The sequence below is a fragment of the Zootermopsis nevadensis genome, unplaced genomic scaffold, assembly GCF_977971745.1.
Source record: "Zootermopsis nevadensis isolate Lab colony 2312 unplaced genomic scaffold, Znev_1.0 Znev_ptg000008l, whole genome shotgun sequence".
Classification (NCBI taxonomy): Eukaryota; Metazoa; Arthropoda; class Insecta; order Blattodea; family Termopsidae; genus Zootermopsis; species Zootermopsis nevadensis.
In genome coordinates, this window is record NW_028259140.1 from 3861521 (window position 1) to 3883364 (window position 21844).

Genomic DNA, 21844 nt, shown 5'->3' on the forward strand with positions numbered 1-21844 from the left:
ATTTTGTATGACGATATGAGTTCGTCATGAGGTTATGCAGTCCCAGGCAACCACCTGCAACAAACACACAGATCATTCGGCCACAATCCAGAGCGGCACGCACGTTTGAAATAACAATACCCTGTGTATTCAGAAACATATGTGCCCAAATACGCATTTGATCGAGCATTTGACTCTACCCGGACGGGACACTGTGAACTGCGTGTACTCGATGCATCCAGTGCCATCTGTAACGAATACAGTGTAATCGAGCGTGGTATGGATGAAGGGGGGGGGGGGGCACTGGAATTGGAAACAAGAGAATGCATATACAGCGTACAGAGTGGGCACAGCCAATGCCATCTGTAACGAATACACAAGGTAATGGAGCGTGGCTGTTACGGGGGCAGTGGAAACTAATGTTGCCGCTGCTGTATTGCTCATTGCGTGGTAATGAGTGAACAATTCTGCGGACGTTCTGCGGGACACCGCATTCCATTCAATTCATTAAGGGAGTTCGGAGTGGCAAACATGGGGATACATAATGCAATGTTGAGCGTTCGCTTGTGAGTAAAGGATGTTTGCAACTACGCCTCCACTTTGTTGCAACTCTTAAGAGGACTATGACGCTCTTACAGGGTCTGGAGCCGTGCAGACTCGTCGGAAGGTGACGTTTTGGAGAAATATATTGCCTCCATCTTCAGGGCCGAAGGTGGTTGATATCTACCTGAGGTGTCACAACCCAAAAGAAGAACACTGTCATCTTCATCGCCATGAGAGACTCGAGTTTTACATGTACCTACGTGTTACATATTAATATCGGCTGGTGTTCCTGGGTGTCCCCAAACTAATGAAGGTGTCGTTCTTCGAAACATGTCACGACCTCTTCCTAAATTTCAACCAACCGACCAATCATGATCAACTTCCCCCACCTTATTCGAGACCAGAAACCCTGCAGTTGAATTTGGGGGAAATAAATGCATACAGTATTTTGGTTGGAAGGCCTGAAGGGAAGGGACCAGGGGTAATATCTAAACTTAGATGGGACGATAACATTAAAATGGATCTTATGAAGATAGTTGATGGTAAGTGTTACTTGCTAGGGATAATATTAGCTTCTCAAGTAGGTCACTGTTCCATGTAGTTAGACGCTGTAGTTGAAAGTACGTTGTTAAATAAACAACGACACTAATTAGAACCGGAAATGTCTGAAAGCCGTTCAGGTGCGGTACCGCCAACAGGTCGACATACGCCACTACAATAACGTCAGGCAACGGGAGTCTACTAAGTCAGGATAGTCGAAGCACTTCGCCTCCGTCCATGTACAAATTGACGGGATCAATAATTTACTATAAAATCTTATGTATTTTTAATGTGATTAAATTCTGTACGAACCTAAACTGTCTTGTGAAACTCAGTACCAGTAAATTGTAGGCTTCGAGTCTGTAGAATCGTGGTATTTCGCAATCCTAACTTTATAACAACTAAAGATGCCATAGAAACTGCAGCTATGTCGACTCCGTTAAAATATTCCAGCCTTGTAATCACGCCAGGCTTGTACTTACTGTAAAACTTTCTTTTCAAAAGGGAATTTCAATTCTACAAAATATAAAATTGTTGAAGTCACTAACTCGTTCTTGGGCAGAAGAAGGAGATAAATAGCAAGCCTACTGAAAATTGTTTTTAAACCATAAAGTTTTTATTCTTCTTGTATATGCCTTCCAAGCACTTTTAATTTTTAATCGTTAACAAGTCACGTAGTATCGATGCAAGATTAGATCTCTGGAATAATCCACAGTGTCTGGAAACTACGAGGAGTATTGAACGGACAGACGAAGAAAGAGAAAATTACGTAATGATGAGATTACCAGCTCTCGAAAATACGGAAAATCGTAACTCCTTGGTTATACACTGAATTAAGTAACTTCTGTTTAAAACAGACAACAATAAATATTGTCCTTTTTATTTGTCGCTGTTAAATTACTGTTACATATCACAGAAGAACTCAACGCCTCGTTCAGTTATAGTAACAAAGGCAATAGAACATTAAAGTAATTAAACGCGTCGCCAGAGGGAAGTCACACAAATGACTGTATTTTTAATGAGAATCGAATTCGAAGACAGCAAACAAGCCCGCTGAAGCTTACATCTTTTAACGGGTTTGACAAGTACGATAGATTTCCCAACTACCAGTCTTCGGAAGCGTCCACTGGCAAAGTTAATTATTATTTAAAGCCTCTCTTGCCACTAAACATGAAATATTCATGTTGAAAATAGACTGTAATTCGTAACTGTAACAGGCTTTCCAATGACAGAATGCTAACTAAACAAGCACACGGTTAGAGTGTTTCAAGCGACTCCCTGGACGGAAGTCCTTGAGGAGCCAGGCGCAACTCAAAAAAGTCATTAAATATCAGGTTGAGGATGCAAAGTAACAGATTGGAGCGTTTATGTGTTTTTATTTTAAGGCACAGTAGTTTTCAGGTGTACTGCATATGATACATAAGACAGAAAGACAATATATAACACGTAAAAGTTTTATTCCACTGTAACTAGGGCATAACGTCTACTGCTAGTTAAATTATTCAGGACAGAAATTAAAATATGTATGCTATTCTTTTAACAATTTGGTACTGACAGAATAATATACATTTTAAAGCAGATCAATATGAGACCTAATACGAATCTCAGACCTTGTTCACTGATGAATAATTTATAAAAAAGGAAATACAGTAACTAACAGTGTACTCTATGTTTTCCTAAGCGAGAACATTTCACCAATTTAAAACAGCCATTAGTAAGTGGCAACTTTAAATATATAGTTCTCGTCAGTAACGGACTTTCAAAAAGAGACGTATATTATGTATTATTACATTATCGGAAAAATACAGCTGTATCTAATTCGTGTACAGACCTGTAGAAAATAATAAGTTCGCACGAATATTTGTTATCAAAGCATGTTTAAGAAATGAATATCTAACACAAATCTGATCGTTTGACCTAGTTTACGTTTTAAATTGCTCATTCTGGTTATCACACTTAACTTGTCAGCTGTAAATCTGTAAAGTACAGGTATCATTTGGAAGACTGTTAAAATATAGAATTGCCCAAACAGATGTACACACACAACCATTACCTATGTCAGCATACCTTTTGGGACACCTGCATATACGGTTAATGTCATGAAAACGATATTTAATTAATTAATCTTGTCCGTCTAATCACAATTTAAAATTTAAAATTAAGATAATTAAAATACCATGTGATGCTCCTTATCGAAACATTCGATTTACATTTGGAACATCACTTTCTCACCACATGTTTCGGTTCTTAGATGAACCATCTTCAGGTGTGTAAAAATTACAATTATATAAACTTAAAACTTAATCATAATTGTGATTAGACGGACAAGATTAATTAATTAAATATATATTTTCACAATATGACGCAACTCTATCATCTCATGAAAACGATGTTGATCGTCTTAAAACACCGGTCCATGAGAACATTTAGCCAAATTACTCACAGAACCAAATCATGTAAATGAAGTATGTAAATAGTATTCAAAGAAAGTCTGTGGATAAACGTCATTTTCGCGAAAGTACTTTTTGAGTTTAGTTAACAGCGCGCTGAATATCACATATAGACCTATATAATGCAATGATTTTTGAAATGAAGAATGCGCCGGTTAAACAAAATTCTGAGCTAAATGATGCCCCAAATAGTTATTGGTATTTATGTATCAATGCATTAAAATATATGAGTTTATAAAGTTCCATGCATTCTTCACCTCGATACGAGATAAAGCTGAGTAGTAGATTGACGCTTCGACCGCCTTACATCCGTGGCCCCGCGATATCTTTTGGTCAGGGGGATTGGGTGGGACCCAGAGCCGGTCTGGACGTCGTGGCAAAGACAAAAAACGCCTATCCTTTACAGGGAACGAATTCCGATTACATATTAAAACTAAGTGGCCCACGTTTCTGTACTAGTCAGAAGTCCTGTTTGAATATGATCATATAAAGGTTATTGTTACGTAAAATGACACTGTCGATTTGGGTATTCTCTGTAACAAGTTTCACTGTGTTCAACAGTTGAATTTCCCCAGACGTAAGCTGAATTAAAGAACGCGACCAGCTGAATATGCAATACTGTTAACGTACAGTAATGAGAAAACATGGGAAAAAGTTTACGCAGATAATATGAAAATTCCATGGAGAGAAACAGAATTGACATTTCAAAATTGAACGTATCGGCAAATAAGGTTTTATGTGATTTTTATCACCGTAAACAAAATTGGAAAACAGAAAAACGAAACGTATATAAAAAAAGAAGTATGATGGAGCCCGTTTCATTTCCATTTCCTGCCCGTGGGGGTGGGGGGGAGGTGGGGGGTCAACAGAGCGCCCGGGGCGGGAAATGTTGTTACACTACATCGCACGCATCAATTCCATTACAATCGTCATCATCGTCATCATCAGCAACAGCAGCAGCATGATCATCACTATCATCGTCATGGCAGGCCATGAATGGTAATGAGTGACAGGAATTGTTCACTGGGACATGTGCGTGAGTGATGGATTTTTCCGCGTCATAGAATGTAAAATATTGTAGAATTCTCGTTTACTTTTTCCTCCCCTCCCGCAGTGTGCACTTCACTCTTCTCATTTTCATTTCCAACTGTATGTGTGCTTGTTTCCATCAGCCAGAACTGCAGCCTTCCAGTGGCGTGCTATGTGGAGGTGCAAACTCATTCTCCGGTGTTTTCGTCCACTAACAAGAACCAATGGTGTGGACAGGGGACCTTCATAAATAAACAAATTCCGGTAAAGCAATCGACAGATTCTGACACAATGGACCCAATCATTTGCTCAGAGGGTCTAATATCAATAAAAGATTATAAGCAAAAAAAATATTCTTATTCTTATTCCATGACAGATTTAGTCAACTCGTCCTTTCATCTCCATTTAGGACGAGCTATTTTTAGTTTTTCTTTAGAGGTGTAAAAACACGTTCGTGTCAGATTTCAGGTTCTCACAGCGGTGAACATGAAGATAATAGTCTTCTGGGATGCGCCGTGTAGTTTAACAGAAATTGGCCGACGTTTCGGAGGGACTTTATACTTCCATCATCAGGGCGAAAACTAGACAATCTTCAATAGTGGATATATTTTATTTTTATTCTGGTAAAATAAATCCTGGTTTACTACAGGATGTCTTTAACAGGGATGAATAGTAACTTACTCTTTCACGCTATTTGACAAATTATTAATGCTGTCAGCTACCGCGACAGGCGACAAACTATACACGAGAGCATTTTAAACATTATTTTGTTAACTAATTCTGTTGCAATTTTAATCACAAGTCTTGAAAAACGCTGCTGATTTGTAAGAGGGGCTGAATATCTAGCAGCCTACTTTCTGAACGAAAACTAAGAATCATAATTAACTACAATTACGTCCATATAGTTTAAAGTTTATAATTACCTTCTGGAGTCTTTGAGGACATCTAAAGTCATTACAAACTTTTTAATGTATGACGGATTCTATCCCGAATGTTTTAATGATACCTTTCTTTATCGTCAAAAACGTTTACAAAAGATGACAATTGATGTTTTGGCTATGAATTAATATAAATTAATGACTACCGATATAGCAGTAGGGACATGTTTTTGGACTAATATCTAAATACTTTATTTTTTTTAGAAGAAATTACAAATTTAAATAGAAGAAGTACAGTAGGGAAACCCCAAAAGTTACTTCTAATGATGAGGCTGTAAATTTATTTCCTCGGAATCAATTATGTCAATTTTTCTATAAAAACTAATTTATTATAATTCTGACTGAAATTAGCTTTTGGATTTGATAGCTACATCTACAACACCATAAGATCAACTCAAACCCAGGACAGAAAATCGGTAAGGTATTTCAAATACAAATTGATAGAATGGTTTTACGACTGCAATTATGGAATTCATTATGGTTTAGCGACTGAGCATGCGCAGTACGTGAAAGCGCTTGCATGTTTCATTGCGCACAATGTTATCCCCTGACGCCTGAGATAGCAATAATACTCAATTACACGTCGGAGGGACGGAAGTGGAGTTGAAGTACGGACGGATGGAAGAATGGTTGAGTCGACACAGGAATGATGATGTGGTGGTCGTGGGACCTGGGGAAGGGGGGGGGGGGGACAGTCACGGCTATTTCAAAGTGAAATAAGGGTAAAAAAAACCTAATTAAACGGACTTTTCGAACATTCAAAATTTAGACATGATTCAGAATACGTGTTCTGGAGTACCACTAACGGATTCAGCAGATATATAGTTCAATTTAGATTGGAGAAAATATAATCCAGGCAGTTTCCCGCTTTGTCCAGCTTCCCGGTTCACTTACCGGTCATTTTCATTAAGAAGGAATACAAAGGCTGGTTCGATTAACGATCAAACTGACAAGCGGGTCAGTATTAATAGGAGCCCGTTGGTAGTAACGATGTTCATCTTGTTACCCATCCCTTTGACGCTTTCTGAAACAATTACTGGTTAGCAGAACAGCTTGAACATACTAGCATCGATTAACGAGGTTGGCATACCTGTATAATCTGTAATACTTGAATTTAAATCTTCGTAATACGCGTAGCTCATATTAGTTTTATCACGTTGGCGACTTTTCTGCTCTAACTAAATTTCGTCTTTAAAAATACTAAACCTTCGAAATCATCTTTTTGAAGAATGTATGTTTCTTCGTCTTCACGCATTAAATAAAAAAAAAACCAGTTGTACTAGAGAATAAAGATGACCGTATTCTGGGATGATGTCCAGTGTAAGCTGGAAGAAATTTACCGACGTTTCAGAGGTAATTACGGCCCCCATCTTCATAGCCGTTATGACTGACGAAAATGATTTTAATTCTATAAATGTTCAATGCTTAGTAATAAATACATGAAAATCTATATATGGCACGTATAACGTTTCCACCCGTCATTGATATTAAGAGTGTTAATCCACTATATTTTCATGAGTCGACCCTTCGTTGAAATAAATGTCCTGATAACTTATTTATATATATATGTATTCGAACTCACTGGCTGAAATAAAGGAATTTATCTGATCTGATTGTCATGTCCATATATTGAATTAGTCGGTGTGGATTTTCAGTTACCCACACCACATATTTTAAAATATGTATGTAAAATCAACATTGTTAAAAAGGATTTCCTCCCCCTTCTAAATAGCTGGAAACAAATGCCGGGTTCGTTTCTGAATTTACAATCGGAGTCGAAATATTTGTATTACCACGTCTATTGTTCTATTCGAATCAAAAATATTTTGACCGCTTAACAATCCATCGCATTCTGTTCTGTTGTGTCTCCTTCAAAATTCTTACTGATTGTAACATCAGTGGACTAAAATTTGCTGAAATTTTCTTATACAAAAATGTTTAATTACGTGACAACGGTTACACTGGATGGTCACTTCCTGTGGGATTAGTGGTCACCAAAACTAAGTTTGGTTGAGAATTCGTCAGCTTATCGCATACTGATTTACAGCGAACATCCTTTCGTACTAGCTCCACGGAGCATAGTTCTTGAAACGCTAACAGTCGCTTAGTTATTCAAGATATTTCCTGTTTTTTTTATAACACATGAAAGTCCACCCCTTACACCTTATTTTATTGAACTTTTTTTAATATTATACTCGCATCCGTGTCTAGGGTTTTAAAACTATCCGTTCCTTTAAGAGTTCCGGACTAAAAATGTGAGTGAATTTTTCATCTCTCGCATTTATATTACATGAACCGCCCACGTCATCGTACATTTGACCAACATAACAGACTTAATAGGCATTTGGCAAATGTATCGTTGAAAATTACAAAGTTCCTCGGAAAGAAATATTATCCAGACTCTTGTTTACTCCCAAAATCTTAACAATTCATGCTCAACAGTCTTGGTACTTGATTAGGTATACTGTTCTTAAATTGCATAGCGACAGAATATTGATGATGACGGCAATAAATTTTAATACATATCTCATAAAGAAGTATGTTTATGAAACATGAAGACATTTATTAACGTAGTATTTTATGAAGAGGTAGCATGACATAAAATTCAAATGCGAATACATAAATACTATTAACGGTATCTCAAAAAACGTTTCATAGTAATGCTATAGAAATTAAGCATAACCTCAAATATCCTTTTTATATTTTCTTTCTTCTCATTCACTCACAAAAGTCTTCATAAATACTTCGAAGTGCAAAGTGTCAAACGTTTGGAGAAAATATGACACATTTCGTGAGACCGCCATATTGGGTTTGCACAATACATAGCGTGGGCCCAAAGTACATTAACATCGTTCGTATTTATTCTTAATGCAGCTACAGAACGTTCCATCATCGATCAATTAACTATCAGTTTAGGAAACATTTTAGATTCTCACGACGGAAGAGACGTCGTTGGCGGTTTTCTGGATTGGGACGCCAAGTGATTTAACGACGTTTCGGAGAGACATACTGCCTCCATCGTCAGGGCGAATTTAATTTCTGACAGTCATCATGCACTGGACATTATAGTCGTCATGTGGATTATTGCTGAATATCACTTGCAGTTGATTTGGATTTGTTCATATCGGCAAACATGTCACCATACATGTAGCGTAAAATGAGGTTACGCCACTGCCTGAAGAGACAGTCGGAACAAACTAATCATCATTATGCATGTGTTTAATCCCCCAATAAGTTGATCAGTTGAGTTAGCATCCAACACAAAACAGTGCACAGCTTTGTAACTATAACAACAGAGATGTGGGATGAGATGCAGCCTATAGAAGCGAAGGGCTGTAGTTGGTAAGGGGATGTGGGGGTACGAGTGGGACAGAGAGAGAAAAAATCAAAAACATAACATACAAAAATTTGCAATGCCAACTAACAAATCATGACGCTTAAATGAATATACCCTCGGACTATCTGGTTCGTAACACATTCCATATCCTACTCACCCCACCTAAAACCCCAGATTTCAACCCTCCTGCATAAACACACACACACACACACACACACACACACGTGTCGACTCTCACGCGATTTGAATTTTGTGTTACTGCAACTATTGAAGCGAGAGGAAATACGTTTTCATGTAGGCCCGAAACATTAATAAACTATTTGACTGTAAAGAGATGCAAGAGACCCACATTCTAACCACATATGTGTGGTGGTAAAACAAAGGAATATACGGCCCTAGAGAGCACCTAATCAATATAATGGCTGGGCGTTGGCTTTTTAAACTTTTCCCGTTCAGATTATTACACTGCGTTTCCTTGATTCATCGTAAAACAGTGAATTTTAATTGTATTCTGAAATCGTGTGTTATGTAACTAACAGATCTATATTTAATACAGGCTAGATTCTGTCATTAAATATATATTCTATTTTATTTGTTCATTATATAGTGACAAATATTCCCAAATCAGTGTTACGCAAATTGAAATCTAGCATGCATGGTTGAGTTGGAAAGTGTAATGTGAAGGTTCGTATCTAAAAATGCTAGTACGCTGATATAACGTATGTAAAATAAGTAAAATTCTGTGACCAGTCGACAGGAAAGGTATTAAAATTGTCATGTAATGGTAGGTATATATAATTTTGAAAGTGGTAACGCTGTTGAAATACAAAATTCGAAAACCCTGGTCTAATACTGCCATGCAATGTTGCTAACACTGATGAATTCAGGAAGCTGCAGATTTATGTGGCGATAGATTTTTAGTCATTACTAAATGAGAAAATAATATTAAAACGGATTTTAGAATAAACAACGTAAAAAAAATGTAATCTGGATTAATCTGGTTCAGGATGAGAATACAATAATAATCTTTCGATTTCCTTAAAGAATAGTAACTTTCTTGACCAGCTAAGTTACTTTCACTTTCTCAAGAAGGATTTTACTCCGTGAAGTATGTTAAATTTTAAAAAATTAAGAATTTTTAGGCACTGTTAAAATAACAATTTGATGGATTCGCTAAGTGCGTATTTTGATTTTATGAAAACACGTATCTATTTACGATTTTTGACGCAATGAAGATCTGTCCCTACATCGAACCGAACCCCGGCTTTAAGTCAGAAGCCGGCCGCTCACCTCACTAAGCTATTCGGCGCTACCTAACATTATATAAAACAAAAGAAAACGTGCCGACAGCGATCCAAGTGATTTGTGGTTTACTTCGCAAAATCATGGAATGAAAATATTCGTCAGCTTCGTCGTAGACTTGACCACTAATTTCGTGTTCTACTTTATTTCCTTCTCTGGAGATGAACACCATATGCAGTGGGAATAAACGCATTGCAAGAGAGAGAGAGAGAGAGAGAGAGAGAGAGAGAGAGAGAGAGACCTTCAATTTTCGGTCAGTGCAAACTCCGTAAAAAAAAGAGTTGGCAGCACGATATCATTCGCAGACCAAATGCTGTCGCCCTATTTAAGGCTTCTTACAAATTCATAAATTATTGTTATTCATTATTATTATTATTATTTCTGTTACTACAATGGAGACAATTATATATCGAGAGCTTCCTACTTTGAGCGTCACTAAAACGTCGTTAAATTCAAGAGGTTACAACAAGTGGAGGAAAGCATAAAAATGCAGAAAATTCTGATCGGGAAATCGGGAAAAGCTGTAATTTTGTTAATTTTTATAGAAAGACCATAAATCGGTTTTTCGTGAGCAGGCTAAAATTTTGACTTGAGCTCATTAACTGCTATTAGAGCTTTACCGACGCCACCATCAGCATTATCAAACAAATTTCACACGTGCAGTATGTCGAAAGCCGATGCACAGCGAGTCAAATCACAATTTGTTCATTTTCAGAATCCTTTTGTTTATAATATCAATGTACAAACAGTGCACAAAATATTTATCTGAATTAAATTAAATTAAACTGCTTTACTTCATATGTAATATATGTACCACTTGTGTAATATTGCGTATCGTTTGATTCTCAGAATAAACATATTAGTTCCTTAAACAGCGTTAACGAGTTGATCTTCGTAATAGTGAAGTGTTATGTTTTCTTTTCGGTACGGACTGAGTTCTTAATTAGTATTTAATTGAACTGAAATCAGAGACATTTTCATGTTTACACCGTGTTCAGTCTAAGTTTTAATATCATATCAGTTATAAACATAAAAAACTGCCACACTTTAAAACTTCATAGCACTACGCCAAGTATGTATAATAATGCGAGTCCACTTTAGTGTGCGTGATAAAAGTTTTCTCTTCAACTTACCATTTGTAACTTTTTTCTCTCTTAAGTTCATTCATTCATTTTTCTTTTTACTTTTAGTGAAACAAACTGAGGAACGAATGAGTGAGTGAGCAATCATTTGAGGGCATGTATACATTAGTCCACTTATTACACTGGTCATGCTATGTCGTGTCTGGAGACATTTAGAGGAAATGTAGCCTCAAGAAGGGGAGAGACACGCAACCAGCACGGCATAGTACGAGCGGTAAGTATGGTAAAGCGGGTGGAAGGGAAAGAGGGGAAAAAGATCATTTCGAGCAAACGACAACGGAGAACGTGCTGGGTATAGCAGGAAGGAAAATAATAGAAGAGAAATTATGTAATAGCAAATAAGTGTTCATAACATCCTAGGTTGTCTTCTTGAAACGGAAATTATTTCTCCATCCTGTCCCTCGTCAGCCACTTTGTTCTGAGGTTATAAAACAAATTTAATGAGAGTAAAAACTTATTCAGAATGGTCGTACAGCTATTACATCGCTATCACGTAGGTTGCAGAGTACGAGGGATTTCAGAACGTTTTTACATTCTAAATATATTTCGAATGTTCTTCCTATTAGGTCCAAATTGCCAATTTAATGTTATATACAAATTACTTAATGTTAGTAACACAAGAAATTTGATTTTGAAAAATGAATAATTTATCGATTTCGTAAAGCTTAATTTATTAAACAGCGAATTATGTTCTAACCATTACACAAGAACACACTAAGGAGGAAATAAATCACTGCATAAATACATTAGAAGTATTTTAATCATAAACCATGCTTTATTAACACAGGCTTACTCTACACTGTGTAAAGTTTCTCACTTGCTACGGGGAATGTGAAACGCTCTAGAATAAACAGAATAAAAAGGAGTACATAATCGGCCGTGGCCTGTTTAAGGGGACTCGTCAACTGTCTGAAATTATTTATTACAACCACCATAAACCCAGTTTACGTGCCTTGGCTTTTAGACTGACAATGTGTAGTCGAGTGGTTAGGCTGGGTTTCTTCAGATTTAACAACGTTGTATCAGCTGCATATGCTAATGAACGAAACAGGAGGAACTTTCCCCTCCCTCAATCATCTCTTTTTGCATTTATTTCCGTTTATATATGACATCCGTTGATGGAATTCCGTGGGGTATATAAAAAATGCAGTTCAGTCAGACTAAACAGAAATCTCTGAAGTCAACTTTTCCATCTCCACTGACAATATTTTTGATAAACGAGTGTTGCAAAACCACAGATAATCCTTGCAGTGTGAAGATAACCATCTGATTTGATTTAACATTACATAAATTATATCAAAGAATAACATTTTTTTGAAGTGGCATGTAACAATTTCTACTGTCACTTAGAGAAATCTTGGTGGAGCCTGTGTTCACCCCTGAGTCATAAAAGTGAAAAAAGGGCCAGGAGAGATACTTGTCGCGTGACAAAGTGATATAGCTCTTACAGTCGCAGACAACTCCCCACGTACCCACACACACTTACAAACTACCTGCAGGCAGCCCCTCTCTGTGAAAGGCAAAAAGGTAAACCCTTTCAAAAACACATGCATACATATTCTATGTAGTGTGGAATCTCCGGCACGCTATCTGAAGCTCACTATCTCTCACCCCTTCAAAGTACACCCTCATTCAAAACGCACTACACTTCAGTAATTTTCTATCAGAATTATTCTTTATTAATCCTGAAAAGTAAATCCATTTAGGATCAGAGTTTCGCTGTTACGTCCGAAGATGGCTGTCTTCTGTGGAAGTTACGCCGTGTAGTTTGTTAGACGTTTACGGAAGTTTCTGCTGTGCTTAATGCCTCCATCATCAGGACGATCAGGATGATAGACATATTCATAATAGCTGCTGTGATAACCTGATATCTTTAATAGTGCGTTGTGTTCAGGAATAGTTTTAGCTCTTCAAGAAACATGAAAGTTTAGTGAAGTTTCGACTTAACTACGCTGTACCAACTGTTGAGATGGCATAATTTAGAAGTGAAAAAAATCGTCATGAATGGCGTGTTGGGAAAAAAGCTGATACTAGACCAAGGCGTTCAGGTCTTAGCAAGAAAAGCAGGTCCCCGGATCAGACAACTCAGTACGAACAAGAATTAAGACCTATCATGAAAGAATGGTAAAGCATGAAGTTGGCTGTCTTCTGGTTTGTCGCGTCGTGTAGTCTGAAGGACACTTACCGACGTTTCAGAGATGGTTGATCCTTCCAACAGCCCTGATCACCCTGAATGATAGCTATTGCAGTGTTCGCCAAAATGTCGGATAAATCTCAATATTTTACGCGGCTCATACCTAGAAGCCGAACTTGTTCACTGAACTCCAGCCAGCGAAATCCTGAAGACAAGAAGTCCCTTATACCTACGTAAGACATTACACCAAAATCAACGCATATTCAATGAATTGTAAAATTTTCTATGCCTTCTTTCTTTTAACTGCTAGAGAAGCTAACACATTTTTTTTTAAATTATAATTTTAAAAAATGGTTTCTTAACACAGGACAACAATTACCCACATGAAGTCAGCGCGCTTTCATAATAAAATCGACTACTTATATTTCACCAACATAAAACGAGTTTAAATTACATGTTTTAAGAACATGAAAATTTGGTGACATAATCGGCATTAACCAGTGGCCTTAAAGCAGCCAGAAATAATGGTTACTCTAACAGAACAGAAAAACACAAATTGTATATCGTAATGGACTAATCAAGATGAAAACTGCAATTATACTGACCATAAATTGACATAAACTGGTAACGTATTTTCCTCGTATTATTTTTACAGTAATGTCATGTCCTCCAGATCACATGGAATCGTGCATGACTGACAACGCTAACTAGAAACAGGTACAGTCGCGTGTCGGTAACTGTAGAATCAACTGCGACTAAGCAAGGAGAGCCAATTACTGAGTAAGAAAACATGTTATGACTACGAAATTAAGATTCCAGAACGACATCGACCACTCTTTGAGGAAGTGGCAATGGAGGGGGTTAAAAAGTTTGTTCCAATTTAACTCAGCTTGCTGTAATAAATTTACAACATGCTCCTTGCTCTGTTATTATGCAGGAGGTTTTTTATGTGTGTTTGAGAAGGTTGGGAGCTTATAGCAGTTCAAATCGAGTGTGTTTATATTGTTCAAAGCTAAAATGGTTGGGACGTCACAGAATTACCCACCTGTACATTCCGAACCCAATAATTTAGGCGACTGTATTGAAATAATTCAAAATTTTAACTAGCACTGTAAGGTTATTTCGGACAGTCGTATATGTTAATGTTGACCAGCATGACAACAGATAATGTACAGTCTGGGGAATTTTAGATAAATATTATCGCCTTCGTTCTTTTAAATTCTCAGTGTAGTGTGTCAGAAATCTTTACTAAGATACACTGAAACGTGAAATTTATCTGATAATGCAGATGGAAGTATTTATTGTCAGAAACAGAGCAAGAATAAGGCATCTCTTCTATGTATTAATAATATAGAATGTCCGTAAAATCTCTATACATTATATATGCATGGTTATTTTTACCTAAGTTGGTGAGAAACATTTATGAGAGTTCTTAAATGTTGATACTGTGCTTACAAGTTATGGGCATAATTTTCAATAATTTTTTTGTAAATAAATGTAAATATAAGTAAATGTTTTTCATACTTTCTAAATAGCCTGTATAATTCGTGAGCTTCAAATGCAAGTCATTGGCATTTTTAATATGTTTTTTGGAAGTCCACAAAAATAAATCGCAACCATACACTTACTTTAAATTACTTCACATCGAAGAAAGAACGATAATGTGAAATATAAATATATATATTAATGGGTGCTACATGCCCCACCCATATAATTACCCGTCATATGATAACCCTAATAATATCTGGTAAAGTACAAATTATACAATTTTTCCAGCCGCCTATTACCTCCTTCTATTTATGTCCAAATATTCTGTTTAGCAGCCTGTTCTAAAAAAATTGTATTCAAAGCAGACAAACTTCTGTTATTCGTCGAAGGTCCCATATGCTTAAACTATTTTTTGTAAGGGTAATTATACATCGTTATACACACTATAACGGTATGCAAATTAACTGTATTGTTGAAGATTCATAGTATATTTGTATTCTTACAGGACTCCAAATTAAAAACTATTTTGTTCTTTCTTTTAAAGAATTTCTTGAAGAAAAAGAAAGACCTTCGACATTTGTAGCAATAATTTTACAACTAAGTTTTTATGCCTGTCCAATTAGTGTCATTCTCCTTTCTTCCGCGGATTAGTCTCAAAAATTCCGCTTTAAATAACCATTTTTTTTTTGGTCATCGCATCCTTGCAGCCTGGAATCAAGACCATTTTCTGGAGGACGTAGTTAATTCTGTTAAGGGCAGCTAATCGCTGTTTTCAGTAAACATATGTTCTTTCGTTTGCCGAACAAATATTTAAGCTATTTCGATAATTCTTTTGTTTGTACTTTCTGCTATTGCGAATCCTTAAGGTGCCTCAAAAACCGACTTTAGAAGCTTGAATTCTACCAGCACTTAAAGCCACAGCATTACTTCCACAAGAAAAGATGGAACGTCGGCTTCAAAGGCTTTAATATGGAATTCAGAATTAAACAATTAAATACCGTATCAAATATCCCAACAGTGACATATTGTGTGTTTCAAACCATAAATGGAATTTAACTAAAAGATGATACTTTGTTATAGACCTAACATAGACGAATAATAATACGTCACCGCGTAATGTGCGAGTTAGTCGAACGTAATTTCACAGACAGCGGTCATTCAGATTATGTTGCGGGAAACCACATCGACATTAAATCTGGAACTTCACAGACACGCCTCAGTACGCGATATTACGATCGCATGAAATGTTGAAACCTACAATAACTAACTTCGTCTGTGGCTTCCATACAACTGTCTGAAACAAGAATCGATTCATGAGATAAGCGAGTAGTGCGCATTGACATTGTCTTTTTTTTTTAATTTTTGTGATAGGTACTTTGCAACAATAAATGTGTGTTTCTTGCATGGTTTATATCAGTGATATTCAACCTTTTTTGTTCGCGTACCCCCAGATATAATTTCTCTTCAACTTTGTACCCCCAAAATTGTTGGTGTATAATTCAAGTTATACATAGTATATAATCTACATCTAAAATAAATTAAATAAATTACATTACTGATTATTCAGTGTTTATCATAATTTTTTTTTATTTCACGTACCCCCTAAGTGTCTTCGCGTACCCCAGGTTGAATACCACTGGTATATATTATACAAATACATCTTATTTTGCAAACTTGGTGCAATAAATGGGGAAACTACTACATTACTGACGTCACAGTCTACGCACAACACCTCGAGTTCCAACATGGGATGATCTTAAATTAACAGATATTTTGCACATTCATTGTCATAAATGTTACAGTCGAAATCGTTAAAACGACATGTTAGCTTTAAGATAATATTATTATTATTATTTATTATTGACTGCAAATGGGTTTATACCCGGTGGCAGTGTCCTACAATAACATACAAAACAATGAGACAGAACAGAACAATGAGATACATCAACACAATGAGACAGAACAAAACAATAAACAAAAGGACACAACAAAAACAATAAGACACAATAAACAATGAGATACATCAACACAGAGACAGAACAAAACAATAAACAAAAGGACACAACAAAAACAATATGACACCCAAACAATGGGATACATCAACACAATGAGACACAACAAAACAATAAACAAAGGACACAACAAAAACAATAAGACACAATAAACAATGAGATACATCAACACAGAGACAGAACAAAACAATAAACAAAAGGACACAACAAAAACAATATGACACACAAACAATGGGATACATCAACACAATGAGACACAACAAAACAATAAACAAAGGACACAACAAAAACCATAAGACACAACATACAATGAGATACATCAACACAGAGACAGAACAAAACAATAAAAAAGGACACAACAAAAACAACACATCCCACTCAAAATCAACCAACTCATAAATTACAAAACCATCCAACCTCAAGTACTTAACTTAAAAAAAAGAACTTAATACCACCTAGACATAAGACAATAACTGTAATGTATTACAAACGTCATGAACTGATGCACTCACACAACAATACAATGAGACACAACAATACAACATACCACACTCAAAATAAAACATCTGACACAATAAAAAAACACACATCCACTAATTAATCACAATACTTAAGAGTGGAATATAAAGTCCGCTCTCAGTACATGAAAATTTTATCCCAAAGAACTACAGCCCTTCATCACTTGGAGACTAAGACACTTCACTTCACTTATCACCATTTATTCCCAACTTAATAACCCTTAGCTTGTAACTACTTTTCTGACCCTCTTTCTAAAGGAAATATGAAAATATATTGAGATACGAATTAAACCTCACAATCAGATTGTCCAAACGGCTCGTTGAAGAATGTAGGTACATGGTTCGAAATTAAACCTGTACTAAAATGTATGTTAATTACGCAGTAACTATTATGCCTTGTTCGAACAGAAAAAAAGAATTGTTACAAAGACTACACCTGTCACGAACTTGGTTAATTGTGTCTGTAATTTCGCTGGTCGTCTGGTCTCACCTTCAGTCTCCACAGAACTATAATTGGCATTATTCTGGACCTACCTGGCCGGAAATAAAAATAGGCAAACTTCAGACAACAAAACGTTACCCTAAAGGGAAATAAAAATGCGGGAAACAAAATTTCAGCCACTGGAGGCCATAATACATTATCAGACTGCGAGACGATTGATTAATTGATCTATTATTAACCAAGCAGACACAGATCGGTGTCTGATACATTGTGTTAAATGATTGAGAGTTCCTATGTTTTACGTATTCATGGAAGAAAAAAAAAATTGTTCGGAAATTGACAAGTACGAGTTTCAACGTACAAATCTTTAATAATATCAAATGTAACGAAAGTTGCCATTGCTATCAGCAGGTTGAACTGCCAGGGCTGTCAATCAGTATTAAGAGTCTGATACATCATGACACTGAGCTTGCCGTACCAGGATCAGTGATAATATTCGTACTTATATCTGTTATCATCTATTGCTTTTTACTGTTTTTCACCATACTAATATCACTAACAATTCCCTAATAATATGTTTATTTTATCAATAAATACATAATTATATATCTTGAAAACATTCGGAAACTACAAAAGGAGGGAAATCTCCTAACTAGCTGGCCAACTATCACCTTCAAGAAATATTCTGTTCCATTTGATTAATTAGTCTAAAATAAAAAAATTGAAGACAGAATTTCTCTCACTTTAGGAATGGCATCGAAATATGTTTATTTTTAATTATTTATTAACGGCGCTGTCAGCAGCTCATACTGAACGTCGAATTGAGATTGTAGTAAAAAATGCACTGTTAAGGATGTGAAAGGAAGCGGTTGTACTATCCCCGCATTTGCCTAGAGGGACTGGGGAAAACCATGAACCACCTCAGTCAGAATGGCTGGTCTCGAAGCCGAGATTTGAACCCTGGACATCCCGAACAGGAACCAAGAGAGCTAAGCACTCGACCACGACTCTGGGCCCCACGTCTTTCAATGTAGGGGAATAGCGAATATCAGAGTGTGCATTTAAATACCATGTGTATAAAGTCGGATAAAGAAGGGCTCTAACCCTTCCGCCAGCCAACACTTCACGTTCGGATTAATTCGTGCCTACTTTATTTCATACAGTCGACCGGGTGTTCCAACTTTAGGTGCAGCAACTTGCACATCAAGAGCGACTTCTACCGGAGACCCTGGACAACGTAATCCTATTTGTGTCCTCTGAGTTGCCAGCATCAATCATTTATGTCACTGAATCCGGCAAGCGACGGTTCTGAATGATTAGTGCCTTTTGGCCGAGATTTCACTTTACTAAAGACAAGCTGCATAGCGAATAAACGATAGGGCTTGTACGAACCTAATAACACGGCGTCTCTCCCTCCCGCATCGCATGTTGCATGCTACAATACTACTTTTTTACCGCTCAGGGGGACTCGCCCCACCCCCTTCCACAACACTTGCATATCTGCTACATAACAAACATACACGACCCGATTCTGATCTCCTATATTCCACTATTCTCCCTTCTCCAATTTCTAGCCAAACCCTCATACCATCTAAAAATTTCCTCCACACCCTTATTATCCATCCCCTCAACAACCATTATTTCACCCCTATAATCTCCCATTTGTATACCTATAAAGCCCTCCCTCTCTTTACCACTTGGCATGCATGCAGGGGGGGGGGGGGAGTGCCTATATTCAATAAATGCTCGGCCATTCGCTTTCATGGCAAGGAGAGGGAAAGTGTAGGTTAGAATTGATCCCATATCGAGCCTGCCATCTGAATTAGGGTGCTAGAGGGATATAGGGGAGAAAAGATTCGATTTATCCCCTATCTTAATTCCCTGCTGAGTTTTAACCCCGTATGGTATTCTATAATACAGCGAGCAAAGGGGAAGGATAGAAATTTTGCCGTCACTCTAGTGTTATACTGAGGGATGAACACGCCACTGCGTCAATAACAGACTCTCAACTCAACTCAACCCTCTTCCTGCTTCGCACTATCCCCACCCTACCCTCCAACAGCTTCTATTATCACCAGCGCATCCTCACTCCCTTGGCTGAATAAAATAGCAAAGAATCAGCAACGGTCAGCAACCCGCGAAGCAAAGATGGTGACGTCATATTATCTACTATCGCTACTGCAGAACACACTTTTGCAATTTGCATTTCGTATTTCTACTTCAGCACGGTGTGTTTATCTCCGTTGGACGAATCTTGGATCAGACTTTGATGTGTACTCGGTATTAGTCACATGAACAAATGGGCGGGGTTCGATTCCTTTCACTTGTAGAATGGGGTGGGCAGAAAGTACAGGGTTTGGGGAGTGATTGAATTCTATATTATTTCATTTTCCCCGTTGCTAATTATTGCACAAAGCTCTTCCAAGCACAAGCAAAGTCGTTTGGAAGCTTTATACAGTTACACACCCTAATTGAAAGGAATTAAATATAATTAATCGTGTTACCGATCTTTAATAAATTAAATAATTTAAAGCAACGGACATTCATGGCGAGGGACATTTAATTAAGCGAACGTACTGAACGGCACATTTTCCGAAACAATTCTATAGAAGCTTAAATATTTATCCAGTATCATTTCCGTAATTTATTCTCAATTTAAAATTTTAATAAGTTGTTTTAAAAAGACGTGCTACATCGATCCCCATTATCAGTTCTGTCAGCATATACTGATTGAGTACTAGTGTATTTAACGATGCATTACAACTGCTTGGAGTCGAATGCTAAACTTAAGCGGGATTAGAAAATAATGAATAAAAGGGGTTTTTGAACGAAACGGTCATGACTTAATTAAAGGAACCATCCCAGTATTTGATTAGCAAGAGTGAGAAATGTCACAAAACTTCAGTCAAGGTAGTCAGGTCTTAAAGTAAAATTTGAACCATGGACCTCAATGTTAACCACTCGACCGCGAATCTCACCCATTTTTAAAAGACTATTGTCGTTATCTCTCATTCTCAAAAATAAACTGTAAATTTAAAAACACGAAGAGTTTAATTGCTTCATACGACATTTTGCAAACAGTTTCAAACAAAATAACAATTACAGAACATAAAAAAACCAATTACAATCCTCGTTCAGTTCTAGTGTTGACACTACTGGCAACTCAAATCTCATGGTTAATGTGCTACAGTGTATTACAAGCAGCTGGGGCGATTCCAGGGTAATATTACGTTGCTATGCTTCACCAACCAGGCGCAAAGTTCGGGCGTCGTCAACGGTTACACTTGGGCAGTCTTCCGGAAAACTGCAGACCTCGCCGCTGAGGCATGTCAGCCGACACGCCCGAACTGAACCCCACATCGCATTTGTTGCCCTCTCCCCTCCTCCCGGCCCTTCCTCGCTTTATATGATATATTTATCTTTTTATATATATATATATATATATATATATATATATATATATATATATATATATAGCCAGCAGCGACACACCATACAAAAAGTCTGATCGAAAGCTTAAGTCAATGGTCAGGACGGAAGATATCGTATGAGATTATTTCCCCTATTAATTATTACGTTTTCATGCCGTGCTACAATGTTTCCCAGTGACACATACCACTAAGTTACGTAACGACCGCAAAACAGAGGGGGCGAAGCACAAGGCCCATTGAGTTCTTCGTTCTTTTAGGCACCCGAATTTAAACCACTTTTTGAAAACAATAATGTATAAACATCCGGATAGATCTTGTTAGTCTCTGTTCTCGGAAGTTTGTTCCCTACACTGTTACACTTCCTGACACTTCAAGGTCATCTCAATATAATTTTGTACCTATGTAGATATTTCAACAAGTTACTAATTTTGTTAATAATGATGCTTTTGTAATAAATTACAGATAGGTAGGTGCAGTACGGGTGTCATTTTTATTTTTAACACTTCATCTATTACCCCAGAATTCAACCTAACAAAAAAAAAAATCTAGTCTTTTAAAT

General features: G+C 36.9%; 1 protein-coding gene across 1 annotated transcript in view; it reads right to left on the minus strand.

Moving 5' to 3' along the window:
* The window catches only part of LOC110830955 (transducin-like enhancer protein 3), a 324396-nt gene that overhangs the window by 261569 nt on the left and 40983 nt on the right, over nucleotides 1-21844 (minus strand). The window lies entirely within an intron of this gene.